The sequence below is a fragment of the Salminus brasiliensis genome, chromosome 4 (genome assembly GCF_030463535.1).
Source record: "Salminus brasiliensis chromosome 4, fSalBra1.hap2, whole genome shotgun sequence".
NCBI lineage: Eukaryota > Metazoa > Chordata > Actinopteri > Characiformes > Bryconidae > Salminus > Salminus brasiliensis.
In genome coordinates, this window is record NC_132881.1 from 36,692,934 (window position 1) to 36,712,665 (window position 19,732).

The 19,732-nt window shown below is 39.1% G+C and overlaps 1 long non-coding RNA gene across 1 annotated transcript; it reads right to left on the bottom strand.

The window, feature by feature from the left end:
• Positions 1–15,387: 15,387 nt before the first annotated feature.
• On the bottom strand, positions 15,388–18,653 carry LOC140554180 (uncharacterized). The gene is made up of 3 exons (XR_011979598.1): positions 18,557–18,653; positions 16,818–16,900; positions 15,388–15,516 (listed from the first exon to the last, which is right to left on the bottom strand). It is a non-coding gene; the product is annotated as an uncharacterized lncRNA (long non-coding RNA).
• Positions 18,654–19,732: the final 1,079 nt, after the last annotated feature.

Genomic DNA, 19,732 nt, shown 5'->3' on the forward strand with positions numbered 1-19,732 from the left:
CTGGTGCAGGACTTGTGGTGAAATGTGATGAATTGCTAACATAAATGATTTAAGACAGATGAAAGAAGATGTCCACTCATTCCTCCAAAGAGTTATGGGTAAGACACTATTTTGAGTTGTTCTTTTTAGATAATTAATAAACTCAGTAACACATATACAGCATATTAGTGCAGTAGCAGCAGAGAAGCATCTGAAAACACTGAGGTAAATATCCTGAAGATGTTCTGTTAATGCATTACTGACATTAAGTAGATTTATTGTTGATCCGTTACAGCAAGTAGACTTAATATGTCACTCTCTTTTAAACCTAACCTTGACTCTGGCTCTAATTATAAACTTGAGCTCAACCCAGAACCTAACCTAAACCCTGGCCCTAATTCTAACCATAACCTCAACCCCAAACCTAATCATAACATACATCCTGGCCCTAATCCTTATCCTACATCAACCCAAACTCTAATCCTAACCCTCATCATAATTTTAACCCTTACCTTAATCTCAACTCAAAACCTGATCCTAACCATCGTCTTGGCCCTAACCCTCACTTTAGCCTCAACCCAAAACCTGATTCTTACCATTATCCTACCCCTAATTCTAACCATAACCCCAACCCAAAACCTAATCCTAATCACTATAGGCCTAATCCTAACCCTACATAAACCCAAAACCTGATCCTAAACCTCATCCTGGCCCTAATCCTAACCTTAAACTCAACCCTAAACATAACCCTTACCCTGGCCCTAATCCTAACCTTAACCTCAATCCAAAACCTGATCCCAACCATCTTCCTGGCCATAATCTTAACCTGAACCCAACACCTAATCCTAACCCTCATCCTGGTCCCTCAGTATCAGCCTAATCCAGTTAAACTCCAGTTCCAGACTGATGTCAGCAGCAAGTCTATAACAGCTGGTTGAGGATGTAGAGATGATCTGTGTTAGACCTGTTAGATGATCGGTGCTTTCTCAGGTAAAAATTTACAGATCTGAATTTAAACTCTCCGAAGTCAAAATATCAGAAGATTACAAACTCATTTCCATTTCAATTTAATTTCAAGTTCATTAAAAGTCTCCTTTTTTAATCTACTGAATGTATTCTGCTGCTACATCTCTGCTATGTTGTTGATATGTTCCTGAGAGTCTGACAAGAGTTTATTCAATCTAAAAAGGATCACTTAAAGTAATGTGTCACAGAGTTATGAATAAAAAATAATCATAAAAGACGAAAACTCATTTATTTTTTGTCCGGTAACAATGACCAACAGGCGGCATACTAAACATCCTATATGCATTACAAGAATCAGGACTCAAACAAGAGCTTTTTGGAGACAGTACGTTCTTACTGAAAACCCAGGAGAATCCATCATCTAGTTTATAAAACAGCACATCATTAACCAGGTAATGATGTAGTGATTTGATATATGGATTATATTTTAAATGTGATTGGATACTTCCTTTAATGACAGCAGAATACATAAGGTGCAGTGGTGACATTTTACTTTTATTGAACAGTGATGTACCACACAGGGTCTACGATATGTGTCTAGCATATGATATTGTGTTTATTAAATGTGTGTTTTAATACATATTGTCAAAGAACAATAGCCATACATAACTCCACTGAATTAAAAAATTCAGTCTAAAGCCACATAGGACTGTTACATGAGACATGCAATGCAAAGCAATGACTCCAAGCTAAACTTCTGTAAGTCCCTTAACAAATTAACACCATGAAACCAGCTTTGTGTGCATCAAATCTTTTATGAAAAACTGCAGTAAAAGACATGTATGTTTTCATGCACTTATAACTCTGAATGTATTTTGGCTGTATTTGAAGTTGCTCCCCGTTGGGTACAGTGTTGTCACACTGTAAAAAGTCAGGCCAACTCACTTAGTTATGCATCTCAGTTTGGTATATTGTAAGTTTACTCAAAACATTAGTAAATGAGCTACAGATTAATAGATAGTTCGGGCGAGTTTTAGACTGTCTCACCTCTCTTGAATTTTCTTACTTCCATCTCCCTATCACTTGCGAGAGGCCTTCCTACACTCAGACTCATGCAGATGGAGGACTCATACCCATGTGGTGTCAATGGGATTTTAACTTATGGTCTCCTGTATTTTGATAAGAATGCAGTTAGACAGCTGGGCCACTATATACCTGTTAAACCGTGTACATAAAAATGTTTTTATGTAGTGTAATTTCACAGATCTAGAGTAGCACAGTGCACTAACTGCCTTCTCATTACGTTCAGAGGCCTCCCAGTCTGGGGACATGTCATGTAATAAGGGAAGATGTAAATAAGCAGCAAACAAAGTGAGGACGAGGACACAGACTGAAAACTTTTCAGCTACAGCACATTTACTAAGGTTTTTGAACTGGCTCAACTCAATATGTATTGTTGGCTGACATGCAGAACATAAAAATCTGAATTAGGAGAATGTCTGATTCAGCTGGGTTAACTTAACTAAAAATACTCATTAATCAGTGGTCTGACTTTTTTTACAGTGCAATGAGAGACTGAATTTATCCATGAGGTAAATTTGTTTGGTAGCTTATATTGACACATGCATGCATCCTGTCACACTGAATAACGTGACCAGTCCTGTATCAGTAGTGTGAATAATAAGCAAAGCTTATTAGTAAGCTATTTGTAAGCTTTATTAGCTTATTAGTAAGCTTTTGCTAGCTTAGATACGACTCTTGAATGTGTATACCAGTTTACCTTTCCAGTCTCCAGCACTCTCCGGCCTATATGAGCACAAAAACACTCGCAGGAAAAAGAAAATCTTCAAATGGGACGCGATTTGCTCCACATGAAGATGATTCTACAATGCCCTCCAAAGCCACGGTTAAAAGAGGGTTTACTGCTGACAGTTGAATACTCAGCTATTCCACCTGTGGTTGTAGAAGGGTCAACTTTTCAGAGCACAAAAACTCAAACCTCTTTTATCTCACTTCCTCTTTGAACAATTGAAAGAACTCTCTTTTTTTCGCTCTCTCTTTCTATCTCTCTCTCACACACACCGGTGCATGTTTATTAATCTATGTTTGGATGGGACTTGCTGACTGACTGGAACTTCCCACAGTCCTGTCTGAGCTGGACTTGCAGAGTCAGTTAAACCAGAAAGAGAGAGGGCACAGGAAGTACACATGTACATGCACTGGGGAGCCAAACTTTCCTTTGTGGTAATATCTGTCAAAAAGTATATGAATAACCTATGGTATATACAAATGCTGAGCAGCCCTTTAGAAAAGTCCATTAATAAGGATCCCAAGGCATGAATCAACTACAGCACCACTGTATTGTCTTCGGAATGGTCAGATGTACATACCATGCATGTGTTTTAACTGTTTTTGAACCACACTGTTATAATCTCTGTGTGTTTTATAAAGAAAAGCTGAAGCCTTGGACATTTTCCTGTGCCTGTGAATGTGCAATCCACATAAACACTGCCACAGAGTATTTTAGAACTGCTCTTGTGCAAACGTAGTGGGTTTTTATGTGGTATTTAGATACAGTGCCTATAAAAAGTATTCACCCCCTTGGATATTTTCACCCCCTTTTTTGCCTTTATTAATGGAATCATGGTCCATATTACTACAAAATAATGTCAATTCAATATAAATATAGGTGACCTCCAAGGCCACCAAGACACCAACGACTACTATAGAGGAGTTAAAAGCTTCAGCAGCTGATATGGGAGAGACTCAACAGGTTCTACAAGTCAAAGCTTTATAGGAAAGTAGCAAGAACTGTATCTCAACTACAGTTTACCCAAAGGCAGAATGTTTACCCAAAGACTCCAAGGTCAACTGGAAAAGGTTCTTTGGTCTGATGAGATGAAAACAGAGCTTTTTGGTCATCAGACCAGACACTGTGTTCAATTTAACTCCTTCAGAGCAGTCATAGGTGACTTGGTCCCAGCCTTTTCTCTGTCCTGGCTATATTGCACTTAAACGAGCGCTGAGATATTTATTAAACAGAGTGTTGCACATGATACATGATGTGTGTATCTTTCTTTCTAGGTAGCAGCACTGGCTTTTGTTTCTGGGTAGTTTGGACTTTAACCTATTTTCTTCTGGCTATGATCATTCCTATAATGGACATCAAAGCACTTTTGTAAGTTGCTCTGGATAAGAGCTTCAGCTAGATGCCGTAAACGTAAACGTTGGTGGCCTCCCTCACTAACCTCCTTCTTCACACAGTCACTCAGTTTGTGAAGACGGCCTGCTCTGGGCAGATTTACACATGTACCATATTCCATCCATTTCTTAATGACAGATTTAACTGAACTCCAGGGAACTTCAGTGTACCCAACCCGTGACTCTTTAATAACCCTTTCTTGTGGGGTTGAATGCAGTGTTCTTTTGTCCTTATGGTGTATGGTGTAGCCAGGAATACTGATTAACCAGCAATTGGACCTTCTAGACAGGTGTCTTTATACTACAATTCAACTAAGACACATTTACTGCACTTGGCTGATCTTCCTTTTCACTAACTGCGAGACTACTAGCACCAATTGCTTGGATCTCTGTTGAATTAGGTCAGCCACTTTAAAGGGGGTGAATGTTTATGCAATAGTGTTATAACTAGTCCCATAGTTCACCAGAGGATGCTGATCTGAAACCAAACTGTGTGGATGGGACCAAGATAGCATTGAATGGCTCTTAATTACATTCTGATGCTACAACCTGGCGTGTAGCAACACACACTTCTCAACCCCCCTGAAAACAGTGTGTGAGCTCTGTTAAACTATTAGCACCTTATGCAAATCAATTGTCAGTACTCATTAGTCAGTTATCAACTAGAACAACAGCATTACGCCCTACTACGCATTGTGGTCAGGTTTCAGAAAATGCAGCGATTCTCATGCGCATGCTCAGAAGTAGGTTTAGCTTTCGGAGGCGTTGCCTATGTACTGTGTTAAAGACTATCATCACATGCCTTAAGGTTGAACTACATAATCTACATCAATGCAAGCATGTCTGTGTTTCAGTAAAGTGATTTTTAGCATTACTTTGGAACTCTCAATCCTAACAGATTTACTCAGGATTCTGATTAAGCAACATGCCGTATGTGCTGTTGTGCTTTCCCCATCCAATAGCTGCATCAGGTCTGAAGTTCATTTTCCAGTAATTACTAAGGTAAACATTTGAAATGCTCTCATAAAGTCCCATTCTCTCTTTATGTGTGGCTGTGGCCGAGCTGAATTGGTTTAAGAAGAATGAGATGGCTTAAATGACACCGCCAACTCCACCTCCACCAAAAAGCAGTGAGTGTATGCACACTCACTGCTTTTTTATTTGAATTCTTCACAAACAGCAAGTGTTGAAAAAAAAAAATAGGTAGTGGTCTGCTTTTCTATACTTCACATTCACATCTTATTCACTGAATGGATCTGTAAGGGTCAGAGGGCAAACCATTACATGAAACGTTCCACTTCAATGAAACAAGGTCAAAATGTCAAGCCTCCACATGATCAGTGATTGTATCAGTGTTTTTTTATGAGCTTGTCCTCAAACAGTAGAAATGTAAAAATGACCACAGTGTTTAATTGGGTCATCTCTCCAATCTGCAGTAATCTCTCTGCAGAAACGTGGACGGCACACTGATGCAACATGAGCGATGACACAGAGTGGCATCTGGCCAGACAGACAGATTGGCCTAGTGGGTGAACACTAAGGAGGTTATCAGGATCAGTTTGTAGCACTGCAGAGTAGACTCTACAAACAGTGATGTGGCAAAAAAAATAAAAGAACAGACAGCTTTTTTCATGCCGTACTGTGTTTGTGTGTTTTTTAAATAATTCATCGTAAGGCTTTGTATTGACTGACACATAAATCTTGTTTGATGACAGTGAGACATTTAGTCACAATGCTGACAGCGGCAGTTCATCACCAAACTCCTCCGCACAAGCAAGAGGGGTCAGACAAGTGGGGGGGGAGACTAACAAACCATAGTAGAAGGGAGGAAGCGATAGCAAAATATTGTTTACTTCATCCCACTGAAGTCTGTTCAGTGAACACAGTTCGACCTTTTCATCAGTTTTATGTCTATTATGCTTTACTGCATGTCTGCTTGTGAAAATGAAGCAAGGCAAGAGTAAAAACCTTCACAAACAAACTAAAAGAAAGTTAGTTATGGGGCCGTTAAGCTGTAAGAATTCACTCAAACAGGGTTATCCACCATGAAAAGCAGCCAATGCCATTTCAGTACTTCAACAGTTCAAGTCAGGAAGCAGATCGGATCGATTAGAAATTTGCTTCCCCAAAAGAATCCTAATTATTACAATGCATGCAAAGCAAATCTCACATAACCATCTTATCTGGCACAGATCTTAGTGCTAAGATTTCCCTGGTGAAAAACAGGAATCCACTGTATTAACCCCTTAACACAGAAAGGCTTATTACACTCTAAAGTGTATTATTCAGTAACTACAGGGACTTCTGTACAGACTGGCGGGGCTATTCTTTGGTAATAGAAGTTTGTAATAACACTTTCGGCCCAACGGCGAGCCATAGAGTTTTTAAGGGCTTAAAACGACACAAAATATCCCAGAAACAGCTACAGTTACCTTAAACTGTCCCTGGAGCTTGTAAAAGGTGAGAAGAATTGTGTGTGCATGCTGTCACCTGTACCCCTAGGCATAGTGCATCTTAAATCAAGCATCTTTTTTTTCTCTCTCAACAAAGTTACATCAAGCACCTGCCAGTATACCAACTTTGTGATTGATCATGCATTGCGGGAGCACTAGCAGGCAACAGAGGGAGAGCATTTGACAGCATTTTGATGAAATCTGTTGAATTTTAAAGAGCTAGGTCCAGAGCCCAAAAAAGCTAGGACAGTCTCAGAAGCTTGTTCAGCAAGTTCAACAAAATGGAAAAATAAAAAAATGAGTTTCAATTTTAAAGTTTAAAGTAAACCAATTTTAAAGACTTCAGCTTGTATTTCTTGAATTTATGTTCTGGATCACTGCCCTGTTTCCAGCTTCAGTTTTCTGACTGTGTGACAGTTTCTTTCAGAATTTGGTGACATTTAGTGAAATCCATTCTTCCATCTACCTGTGCAATGTTTCCTGTAACACTGACTCCTATACAACCCCAAAATATAACAGATCCACTCCCATGCTTAACAGTTGGCAATTGCTTCTTTTCATTAAATGCTCCTCCTTTTTTCCTTTAACCAGACCTTGTGATGATTGTGGCCAGAGAGTTCAATTTGGTTAATCAATTTGGCAATGTGAGGGTTTCATGTGTCTTTTAGTTCAGAATATGAGCTTTCTTTGGGTTTCTTGTCTTAATAGGATCTTTTAGTATCTGACATTTTCTAATGACATTTTGGACAATGAAAATGTAATATTTGAATGCTCTTCCTCTGCTTTTACTATCTATAATTGTGATCAGCAAACAGTTCCTAACTAGTCCTAAAGAAGCAAATAAGAGCGAACAAGTTATTGACATTCTTAGATTTTACAACTAAAGGCATTTTCAAACTTCTTTTAGAAGAGGAATGTACTTTTGTCTTGTCAGAGTAATAAAAACTACTTAATTGAAATACATTGTTAAAAACATTAGGTATAGTATTAGCAAACACGCAGCTAAGGTATTGAACTACTGAACGCTGGCTATGTAATTAGCTGTATTTTTCTTTTTTTTAATAGTGACTTTTTTTGCCTTCTTTGCTAATTCGTATCGATTTGATAATGGTAAAAAAGGGTGTTTCCCAATTGGTTTCCCAATACGCAATCTTCTAAAAATATGGAATACTGCCTTGTCGGCAGGCAAAACACAAAAAAATGACATTAACCCGAAGAACACATCAGATGTATGTATAATGGGCATACTAACAGCTATCAAAAAGATATGTCAGCACCTATTATTGGCAAAATTATAAATTACCTTGAAATCATCCACATCGATCTTAGCAGTAAAGCCAGATACATGTGTAGGTAATGTGTTAATTAATTGCACTGCTCTATTATGATCAACATATTTACTTTCATCCAATATCACACAGTGTTGTCATTAATAAGATGAGAATAAATACACTGAAAGCTTGCAGGTCACTTTTCAAAGCTGGGAGCTTGGAATTTTAGAAAACTTGGGAGCTGTCAGAACTCTTACAGCAGCAAGCCATTTGTCTCATGCCTGGACATTAATCCTAATTATACAAACAACAGGGAGATGGCAGCATGTGAATAATGCACTGTGATAGATTGTGATAACCATAACACACAATGTAATGGCCAGATCTGAGGCTTAACAGCACACAAACATCAGCAGTAGAACTGATCACCATGGTCTTACACTAGGCATGCAGCCATAAATCATAGCAGCTTAGGTTACACAGACCCCGGTGCTGCATGTCAGAGCAGACCAAATAAGTTCTATTCAATCTTTCCTAAAATCTTTAACCACAGCTGAAGGTATAAGAGAATCATGTTTGACTATTCATCATCACAGCAGCTTTAAAATGCATCGTGTTGTCTTGCTAATGTGTAATTGGCTGTAACTAGACTCTCAGAATATGTGTTCAGTTTCACCTGTTCACTCTCTGGGAGTGGCTTGACCAGCTCAGGAGCCCGGAGCAGTGTGATGAACTTGTAGACTTTGCACCTTTGATTTTTTCATCCCATTTCTCATTTCTGATACACTATTTTTCTTGTTGACTCATGTTTTATCGGAAAACACTCTTCAACAGAGTTGGCGGCACATGAGAACACACATCAGTGTCCCTTTCATTTGCTGCCTGAGCTGGAAATGGTCACCTGGTGTGTTATTGAGCCAGTTAGGCATTAACAAGTAGATTGATCAGAGGGGCCGTGGCTGAAATCCCTATATAAATCCCCCCTGATCCCTATTTCCTCATTAGTATTGCACCATATAAGGATTATTTTGTTTATGGAGTAGCGCTAAAAACCTCAAATGAATATGGGCTCTTCCTCATTATTAACGTGCGTCAGCACCAGTCCCATAAACAAACATGTGAGTGTCTGAGCTGTGTTTAAAACTTTGTACACACACTTAAACTGAATTCTGGATTAAGTTAGTAAAGCAGTGTGCAGTTCATTGAATTATCACTGACCTTGGTAGCTTTTAAGATGTAGTGTGAGAAACATTTCAAATGTAAGATGAAGCAGCAGAAGAAAAAAAGAAGAAGAAGAATCAGAAGAAGAAAAATAAAAATAAGAAGGAATTCAAAAGAATCCAAATGAATGAACAACAAAATTACAAACAAGGCTTGCCCGTCATTTCCACGGATGAGCTGTTGAAAAGCACTTTGTGAGACTTGGGAAGATTTCTCACACCATTAACAGGTGATCTGAATGGTCCTTCACTCCTGTCTGCTGTAATGCTAGACTCTTCTTTTTCTGCATTTGAAGAGAATCATTATGCCTTCAGAAGTGACATTTTTATCAAACCTGTTATCACTGCCCATGGTGATGTTGTCAGTTGTTAAAAAGTCTACATGCAGAGCAAATTACAAACTGAGTAACAGCTACAGCAGGAAGACATCTTCCTTCTTTTCTGTTTAAATTGGAAATAGCACTATCTGCTAGTTATTCGGAAATTACTATCATGGACACTGTGTCATCTCAGCAGGAACCATTAAAGACAAGACAAGCTCTTTCAAGTCAGAAATGAGGCTGCAGTAAGTAAAATAAGAAAACTTATGTTTATTTTGTGGGTCTGTTTTATAGAGTTCTCAAGAAAACATGAAGTTGAAGTCATGACCACAATCATTCCCTGTAGAGCCATGCTCTTCAGACCATGACCTCCAAATATCTGTAATTGGCTTAGAAAAGTTTGAAGGGGATGTTCTCCTGTAAATTCCGAGGTCAACAGTCTTTAGTGACCCTGAATCAGGAATAACCAACAGTCCACAGCCACAAAAAAGGTGTAAATACAGTCAGAAATCCAGTTTGAATCAGAGATAAATGCAAGGTATTGACTTCCAGAGTTCCAGAAGATCATGCTATTCTATGCAGTTTAAAGGCAGCAGGACCTGTTGTTTGTAGTCTTTGTTTAGCAGTCCGTGATTCATTTTCACTAATGACACTTCGATTTGGGAGGACTTTGATAAAAGAGTTGCTTTAACACTTGGCCAACCTGCATCTAAATGACTTCCTGAAGCAGAGGGGATGAGCAGATAGTAATCCGAACAGGTAGCAGCCTGATCAACCCAAGATGTATGAAGCAGCTAAGTGTAGGTAGGCTTAAAGTGTCCAAGACCGGCTCTTCAGGGACACTGCACTGTATACCTATTTTTTCCCTCTATTCTGGATTCAGCTGATTTATCTGACAAATGGCTTCTCTGCAAGTGCATAGTGGTGATCATGAGTTGATGTGCACTACTGTGAATTACGTCTCAAGGCCATTGATGTGGGTAAGATGAAAAATAGATATGTGAAAACAACTGAAGTGGGGTCTCAGTGGTGATTCTTGAATAAACCTACTGAACCAGAGATACATGCATAATACTGATCACACACACACACACACACACACACACACACACACACACACAACAACAACAAGCACGCTTACACTGATGCAAACAGTGAAAAGGCAAACATACATAATCAGAGGGGGGAAACCTGCAAAACCTACATCAGGACCTGTTCTATCACAGTGTAACAATTAATACATATTTAGGAAGCTATTAATCTCAGCATGTATTTGTGTTACCCAGTTTTGTTGTAGAATTTAGTATCCAGTACTTATAGATTCTAAATCCATACAAATATGTATTAAAAATCAGTACTGATTTTACAGAAGCATATCTATATCGTGGTGAGACACTGCCATCTCCAAAACTCTCTTTTGGAGCTCTTCTCTGGACAGCGGCTTCAGTTCCTCTTCACATAACTCTTCCTCACTCTCAGGCAAGAAGCTAAAAAAGAGTGAGAAAAGGAGCATGGAACAGAGGCCTCTGTGGAAGTGCTGTGAGAAAATGTTTTCCCCACATTCTCCCAAGAGAGACTCAGAGAGGAGTACAATATGTCCATAGTAATGTCTCTATGGATCCCCTTCACAAAATCTTGTCTTGTTCATTACTAATGATTTACAGTTCGGCAACAGCAGCTCAGAAGCAATAATTATCTGCAGGGCTATAACGCAAGACATAGCAACTTTACAGGAGGAAGAAATAACCTTCATAACTTTCTATGGAAGGCAATGTAAAAGGACCATTTTGGACCTTTTCTGGTTTGTGCAACAGTGACTGTATATGAAACTGGAATTGCATAGTGAATTTGCATTTGCTTCGTGGTATGATAAGCATTCATCATACCATTCCATATTTCACACACTGATACCCACCAAAGTTTGCCTCCATGAACCTGCAACATAAAAATCAATAATATACCCACTACTGAAAACTTCACCTGGTTGCAGGAGGCTGAACATCAATATCAGGAAGCTTTCTTGAGTCAGGTATCTCTGAAACAGCTGATGTGAAATCCATTTGGCTGCCTTTGCGATGCTGTTGATAATTAAAAACAGGCTAATTAGAAATCAGTATGGAAGATCACAGTTACTAATTAACTAATTAAGTTATTAATAACTAATTTCAGGGCAATATACAAACACTTCCTCCCTCAATACGCTCATCCACCATTGTAACAGCTGCAGGCTCATTGTATCTTTTCTGCCTGATCTGCCCAATCACAGACATATTAAACTGTTAGCTTTTATACCCACTCTACTCTGAATGGAAACAGTAATTCTCAGTGGCAAAAAAAACTTTTTCCAAAAGACTGAATTACTGTACATGTGGAACAAATTCTAACATGTGCGTATTCATCATTAACCGCTGAAAATTACATGAAGACTATTAGTAGAAGACCAGAAGATTTCTTTGAAAAATGCACTAGCCAGCTCTGTGGGGTGCTATAGTACTTTTTTATTGTTTTTTCTCTTTTCCTTGCTTTACAGGTAAACAGAGTTCCTGCATGGGCCCAGTCCCAAAGACAGAATGCTCCAGTCTCCTGAAGGACTATGGACCCTTTGCACTCACTTCATGCATCATGAAAACCTCAGAGAGGCTGATTTTAAACAGCTCAGACCTTTGGTCAAGGACCATCAGGGCATTCTACACTTGACCTAGTAGACACTTCAGAGGACGACTGGTATAAATGGGCCAAAAGGACTCAGTACTAATGTTTTTGAAGACCTGAAAGCTGATTATTTTGGACTACTGTTGTACAACAATAGCACTAACAAAAGATCATAAGAAAAATACAAAACTGGCTAACTAGCAGATTTGGATCTAGACAAATCTGTGATTTAACACTGCCTGTCTGTGAAGTGTGTTATGTCTTGTTACAATGGAAGACCCTCTTAGATTTGTTGTCCATTTGGGATACTTCTTGTAAGTCCATCCAGCTCAAATATTCCAAACATTTAAACATCTTTTTTTCTGTGTTATGTTTAGGAATTTTCAAATGTAAGGTTGGTTCTACACTAGCTTTGTGCAGATAATGGGTGGGTGTAAGGAACCCGCCGGGTGGGTTGAGAGCACTCACCTGGTGCTGTGTGTAAGAGTAAATGGTCAATAGCTGATTGATCTTGTGCTCTATCTGTCCAAGCAGAGGGAGTATGACCCTAGTTCCACTGTCCTTGGTCCAGGAGCTGCTCAGGTCAAACACAGAAGTGTCCACTCCAGCTTGAGAAGCCAAACTCTTTACACCTGTACCCAGAAAACGCAAGTCGACACCAAGGTCACAATCAGTTAATAAAAACACTATGCATGATTTTTGACATTAAGACATAAGACATAAAAGTGTTGAGTGGCTAGAGTACTCCATTTAGGGAAAAAAGGCTGTTCTTATTAAGCAACTTAAACGGAGACTCTAATTGGTTGTCTCTGTCTAGTTCTGGCTATAAATGTTCACATTTGCACTGCAAAGAAAACAGTGGAAAGACATGAGGCACAGATTAAAAAAAGACAGAGAGAGAGAGCAAGAAAAATCACCCCTCTCTTCTGAAGCACTACACTTAATGAGGCAGGTATGTTACAGTGGTAGTCCTTGATGACCCCACCTGAAAGCCTACACACTCTACTGATCTGTTGCTTTTTCTATCCCTATCTTAACTTCTCTCTGTCTCTCCATCTGTAACGCCCTCCGGCTCTGACTTTTCTATTCATACCCCTCTCATCTCTCTCTTTCTTTTCCATTGTCTTGTCTCTTTCTCCCTTCCTCATTCTTTTCCATCCATTACACCCTTCCTTCGCTTCTTCTTGTGTCTGTATGTTTGGGGGGGGGGGTTTAAGTTGCCATGTCCTCACTTTGGGAAACAGGTGTGTGTAAGTAATGGCTTCCCCAAAGCACTATGGCATCGCGCTTTGTCCATGAAGGGCTTCAACCTGAAATCAGCCAGGCAGCTTTTAGGGAATCACTTGAATGTAGATGCGGTTTTCATACAGTTTTCAGGACTAAATGTCCTAATTTAGTAGAAAACAGAAAAAATGGATTAACCTCCAATATAAGGATATCGAAATGGTCTTTACATGGTTAAATGCTTTTTAACAACAGCTGGATGTGTCTATTTTTAAACTGAAATGGCCAAGAGCCACTGAAAGAGGGTTTGATTTCCGTTTAAGAGCTTGAGGCCCAGCTAGGCTACTCTGGAGGATGGAGAGATGTAACTGATAGCCTTAAGGGCCATGGCTCTGCCTTTTAAAACTGTCAGAAAATGCAAGTGTTTGAGGCAAGGGCATTGGTACAAGCTCCAATATCTTATGATGTCCCACTCAAACACTAATACAGTCTGTGAGGACGGAGGGATAAAAGAGAGGGGAAGAAAGCAGTAAACAAGGAGCATTACCACATGCTGCCTCCACCAACCATAGCCTTGCTCTCATTATCTTCAACAGCAAGTCCAATATCTAGATGTATTATTGAGCTACTGAGGCAGATGCAGTGTGCTCATTTGGAAAATGAACACAATATAATAGGGCTAACAAGGTATTGGAGCACACAGAACACTTAGAAATTTAATACATTGCATTATTTGATAGCCTGGTGTGTCTGGTGAAAACTCTACTTAAAATAACTACCGCTGAACCTTTGTTCAACTTTTAAATACAGTCAAGGCCCTATTATTAGCCTAAATTAGCTAATAATAATAAGATAATCAGTTAATGGATATGGAGGTGTATTTCTCCTCTCCTGTCCCATCTTCTCCTTCTCCTAATCTTTCTTTCCAACTCTCTCTCTCTCTCTCTCTGCCTAATGTTCCTTGGGAAACCTTATTGTATAACACTGTATTACTCCACAGAGAAGTAGAAAGAGAATGAGACAGAGAGGGAGAGAGACAGAGAGATGCAGGGAGGGGTTGTAATGGCATATTGATAGAAGGAATCAGGAAAATTCTTCTTTTTAACTTAGAAGGCTTATGAATGGTCAAAAGTTGTAAATAAAGCCACAATATGCACTCACAATGCTTAACATTCACAGCAAAACAATATTACAAATGTATCATTTCTAATAAACAAAATGGCATGTCCATAATAGCATGATAATAGCGTCCCAAGTGAAGGGTTGTAGAATCCCGGAAATGTGTGAAATGTTCCAGAGCTTCTGTAGTGAAGATGTAACGAAAATGAACGTCTTGCACATTGAGTGCCTCCCAACAGCATAACTGTGACATCCCGCGGGCTATTGATGCCAGAGGGGAACGACGACTCCGGTGAGTGGTACAGAGCAATCGACATGCCACTACAGACCAGTTAACCTAAGTACTAATATACTAATGTGACTGTGTGTTTGTGTGAGATGTGGGAGTCCATTCTACAGAAACAGACCGCGTCAAAATACGGCACTAATACAAACAAACAAACATACTGCATCAAAATAAAAGTCACTGATCAAACAAAGCAGCAACACAAATTACTTTCAGACTGAAAACTTTCAGATGTTTCACATTTGTTTAATCTTTTTTCTTTTTTGCTTGATCCCTTTGGGCCATGATCCCATCTGAACCATGAGGTTTGTGATCTGTTACACCACAGTTTTTAAATATGAAGCAATTTAAATTAATTTGCTGCTACGGCTTACAGACAGTTTTGTCCGCCAGTTTTTAGAGGGAAGGGAAATGCGTCAGTAAGTTTTTTCATATGACTAATTTTACTTTAGCTAGTAAAGTAACTGAACAGCCCTGAAGATAATGTGAAGAATTCTTCTGAGGGCAAATTACGAGGTTATGTGGACGGCAGGATGTAAGTGACTGAAAGCCCCCTGATGTTTAAGTAATTAATTTAATCTTAAAATGTTTCATTAAATTTACAAAACGTCAAAGCTTTACAAACTGTTTATCTGTTTAAATTTTCCTCGGTGTACCTTCTCTAAGCAGACTCAGCATGCCTTCTTTTTCTCCCACTTCCTTTTGGATTGTTCCAGCAGTTTGAGCGACTTGCTGGCAGCTCAATCGCAGTTCTTTCACTCTGCCCTGCAAGCGATGCTGCTCTGCTTTCTCTCTCTTCTGCTCCTCTTCCATCTTCATCCTCAGCTGAGAAAGAGAACATACACACAGAAACCGAGACAGAAACACACACACACACACACACACACACACACCTCTGCTCTTTAATTACCTCTGAGGTACACACGAGACACTAGAGTGATCAGTCATGTCCCTCCCCTCTCCTCAAAGAGTAATTCTTCACTTCTTCAGCACCCAGCTCCATATCGACCCTGTGCAGCCAGCTGTGTAACAGCATTAGTCTGTCCCACTGTGCCTATAGCCACACCATCCGAGTGCAGAAATGCAACACTGGCTCTTGGCAATGGGGGATAAACGCTTGTGCTCAATCCTTGTCTTAGCTCATAAACACACATTTTACAGCTTAGGGCAGTTGAGACTGACACACACATCCATGACTTTTAATCAGTGCACTCAAAAACCTATCCAATATTGACACAAACAGGCACACATGTACGCAGATATATCACTGCTGTCATTCAACAACCTTGTAAGTTCTTTTTTAAAATTGACACTATTTAAAAATGTCTGCCGATCAAGTACTAATTACTATCAATTACTATTGCAACACTAGTTCACTATATAGACAGATTTTCAAGGGTATTAAAAAATACATTTATCCTGCTTTTGTTAAAGTAACAGTCTCTACTGTCCAGGGAAGGCTTTCTACTAGATTTTGGAGCATTACAGTGAGGATTTGATTGCATTCAGCAACAAGAGCCTTAGTGAAGTTAGGGTGTTGGATGATCACCACCCCAATTCATCCCCAACTCATTTCAAAAGTATTGGATGAAGCACCATAAGACAATCGTTTGAACACTATAAAAAACATTCCAAATAATTTCAGAGCATTTTCAGAGCACACTGGTCCACTCATTATGAATTTTAAGACAATCAAAAGAACAACTGCCAGAGTTAAATGAAGTGAAAAACGGCAAAAAAGAAGATAAAGATTTTTTAAAGATAACAGAAATGATCTATAACTAGAAATCCTGATTATAAATTTGTGAAATACAACACTTTGTTAAGTTACCTTCATCTTTTTTTAAAGAAGAAAAAAGTTGAAAACTTTAATATATCCTTTTGGAGACATTAGGTTTGGTTATGCCTCATGCCACAACAGCAATAACAGCATTTATAGCATTCAACATCATGAGAATTTCAAGTCAGTGTTAATTTGATTTTTTGTCAAATATTATTATACATATAAACATAAAAACAGCTCTCAATAATCACAGCTCTGGAATATTTTAAGTAACTTTGTCTGAGTATTTTAATAGTTTATTTCTTTTACTAAAGCACAAACATTTGTAAATAACACAATGTACCTCCTCCATATCTCTAGTCATCTCGTCTATCTGTTTGTTCTGTTCTGATAAGTAGCTGAAGAGGCTGAAGATCAGGTCCTCTCCTGCAGGGCAACAAAGATAGAGGAGCAGAAGCAGTTCAGAAAACAACTGAAAATAAAGTTGTCTGTCATCTGACAAGTTCCTGAATTCATATTGTATATATATATATAGGCTTTTTGTTATGCCAGTTAAACTGTAACCAGCTGCTGACTGTAGCAGACCACACGTCAGCACTGCATCAGTGAAGGCCAAAGCTGTGTCATGCAGGTCTGTCTTTAATTACCCAACTGAAACAAGCTAATCACTAAAACCTGAATCTGATTGCTGGATTAAAGGAAATAATTTCAGTGCAACTTTAACTTAAGGAGACATTCATTGATATAATGACCATGCTGCGAGTGATTGTGCCTGAAATCGCCTTAATAAATGACATTTATCCTCCTGGCCCCGGTGTGCTCCTGTGAAGTATTAAAATTAATGACGCATATGACACGTCAAACAGGCCCCCAAAAAGTGCCCTGCATTAACTGGAATTTTCTAGTTAATGTAAATTAAACCAAGCAAGCAGACAAAGAGTGAGGGATTGGTTTAATGGTGTGTGATGAAGCTGTCCCTTCAAGGGTAAGTGTGCTTCAGTTCACATTATCCTCTCACTCACACACATTTAAACTACTTTCCACTTTATCTGCTCGTATGAGAGTATATGTCTATGTGTATACCCTTGAGGGATTGATCACAGGTGTCGTTGTGTTTCTCTGCAACCAGACATCGATCGAATTGATATTTAACATGAATAATTGTGATTGTTTCCTGTAAGAGTAAGATGCTGAAGCTAACTGTGTGAATGAATGATTGTATAAGTCTGTGTGCGTGTGTGACAGAGAAGCCACTGTCTGAAGATAAGCAATCTTTATGTTATTAATGTTCTGGGCTCTGTGTCCTGAAACCAGCTCCTGATGAAAATCCAATACACCAATGACCTTGTGGCACTTCAGCCCCACTTTCAGCATTAAGAGCTACAGAACTTAATCACACTCATTTGTTCAAGTAATGGTTTTGATTACCGCTGACAGCTACAGGTAAAAGAAAGCTATATTCACAAAACATCATTCCTTTAAGCACATTTCTTTACACTGGTTTACACCTGGTTACTAAATTTGATCAGTATCTGGACTGTATCCTGATTTTAGCCACATGCATTCACACTCTGTACTGTACTGGGAGAGGTGTGGGTTGTCAAATGCATCTTTAGGAGAGACGGATGTGTTTACACTTGTTATAATGTGTCTCAAATGTGTGTTTTTTGTGGCCTGATGCAAAACATGATCAGGTCTAATATCAAACCTTGTACTAACACTTAGCAAACATGGGCTCCTCTAAACAACTGCCCTAAAATCTATAAACGAAAGTAACTGATATCCACAATATAGGGGAAGGCTATATGAAGATATAGTGATTTCCACAGTGCAGATTGTTATGGCAGTTCAGGGGAACTGTGGAGGTCAAGATAAGACCTGGACATCCAAGCTATAAGGGATCACTTGCAAGCTGCAACTTCTGCCAAAGTGGGTGTTAATGTAAGGTGACTCAAACCATACTGATGTTTTTGTTTAATGTAATGAAAGACTGTAGGACAACAACACGTTAATTAACAACACACAAAAAGTGTTGTTAATTGCCACATAATTACATCACAGCAGTGTGATTTTGACAGTTACCCTTCATATAGGAGTTATAGAGAAGCTGTGGGTCAGGGCCAGCTGCTGGTTGCTGGGAGTTCTGCTGCAGGACAGTGGAGGACAGCTGCCTCAGTCTCTCCTGCTCTTCTGGTCTCAGACCCTGCAAAAGTGTGGAACGTCTCCTGTACTCTGTTAGCCTCCTACCCCTCCTGACCCCTTCAGCCTCACTCCACAACCCAGCTGCAGCCTCCCGGAACATTGGGCCCACCAGCGTAGAACGTCTCCTGTTGGCTGGAAACCAAGGAAAAACAGTTAAAACAAAGAGGAGGGAAGCTGGGCAGTCAAACAGAGAGAATGTTGAATTTAATGCTACATAATAGGTGCTACAAAATTCTTAATATGGTGAGGAACGGTACAGTCTGAATGGGAAGGTGCTTGATGGACTTTAGCTCACATGAGCTTGAAGTAACATACAACTGAAGCAGATTTTTTTTGATGTAGTAAGTAAAGATGGCAACACAACCACTAGGATTTCGGGACACTTCGGCATTTGCTACTCAGTCCACGTCCCTTGGCTGTCCCTTTGTATGTATGCTTGGCACAAATCGGGCATGGGACGGTTAGGGTCAGGTTATTTATCTAACTTTTGTGTGGAGATTAAGCTGCAAAACAGCCTATTTTTAATAAAAAAAAAACAATGCATTTACACACATATACATATTCAGTTTATAATCATTCAGATTTCCTATTTACATACAAGGGAGGAATGTTTTAGCTCAGACTGGTCTTCAAATCAAAACAGAAGTCTTTTCCATCTATGTATCTTAAAAGTCACAAAACAATTTCAAAACACTCTAAAAACATTTGGAAATGGCAATGTAAAATGAATTAGGATAAAAAGATATAAATATCATAACTGAAACTGAAATATTAGAAAAATGTAGCACATGGTCCTTTAAAGACTGACTCAATCCATCTGCATCTGAGTACATGTGTTCTTCTCTCCCTGTATCAGTGCTGTTTTTCCTCACGATCACTATGCTTGGTCTGCTGGACTGTCACTGACAGAAACCACTGAAGGTCTCTATTAAGTATGAACTCAGCAAACTTTTTCAGGACTCAAGCTGGTTATTATGAATTCATTTGAAGCCAGCGAGAGAGAGGAGACACTGTCAGCAGGATCCATATTTCAGTTTAGAGGCTAAGAGATAAAAT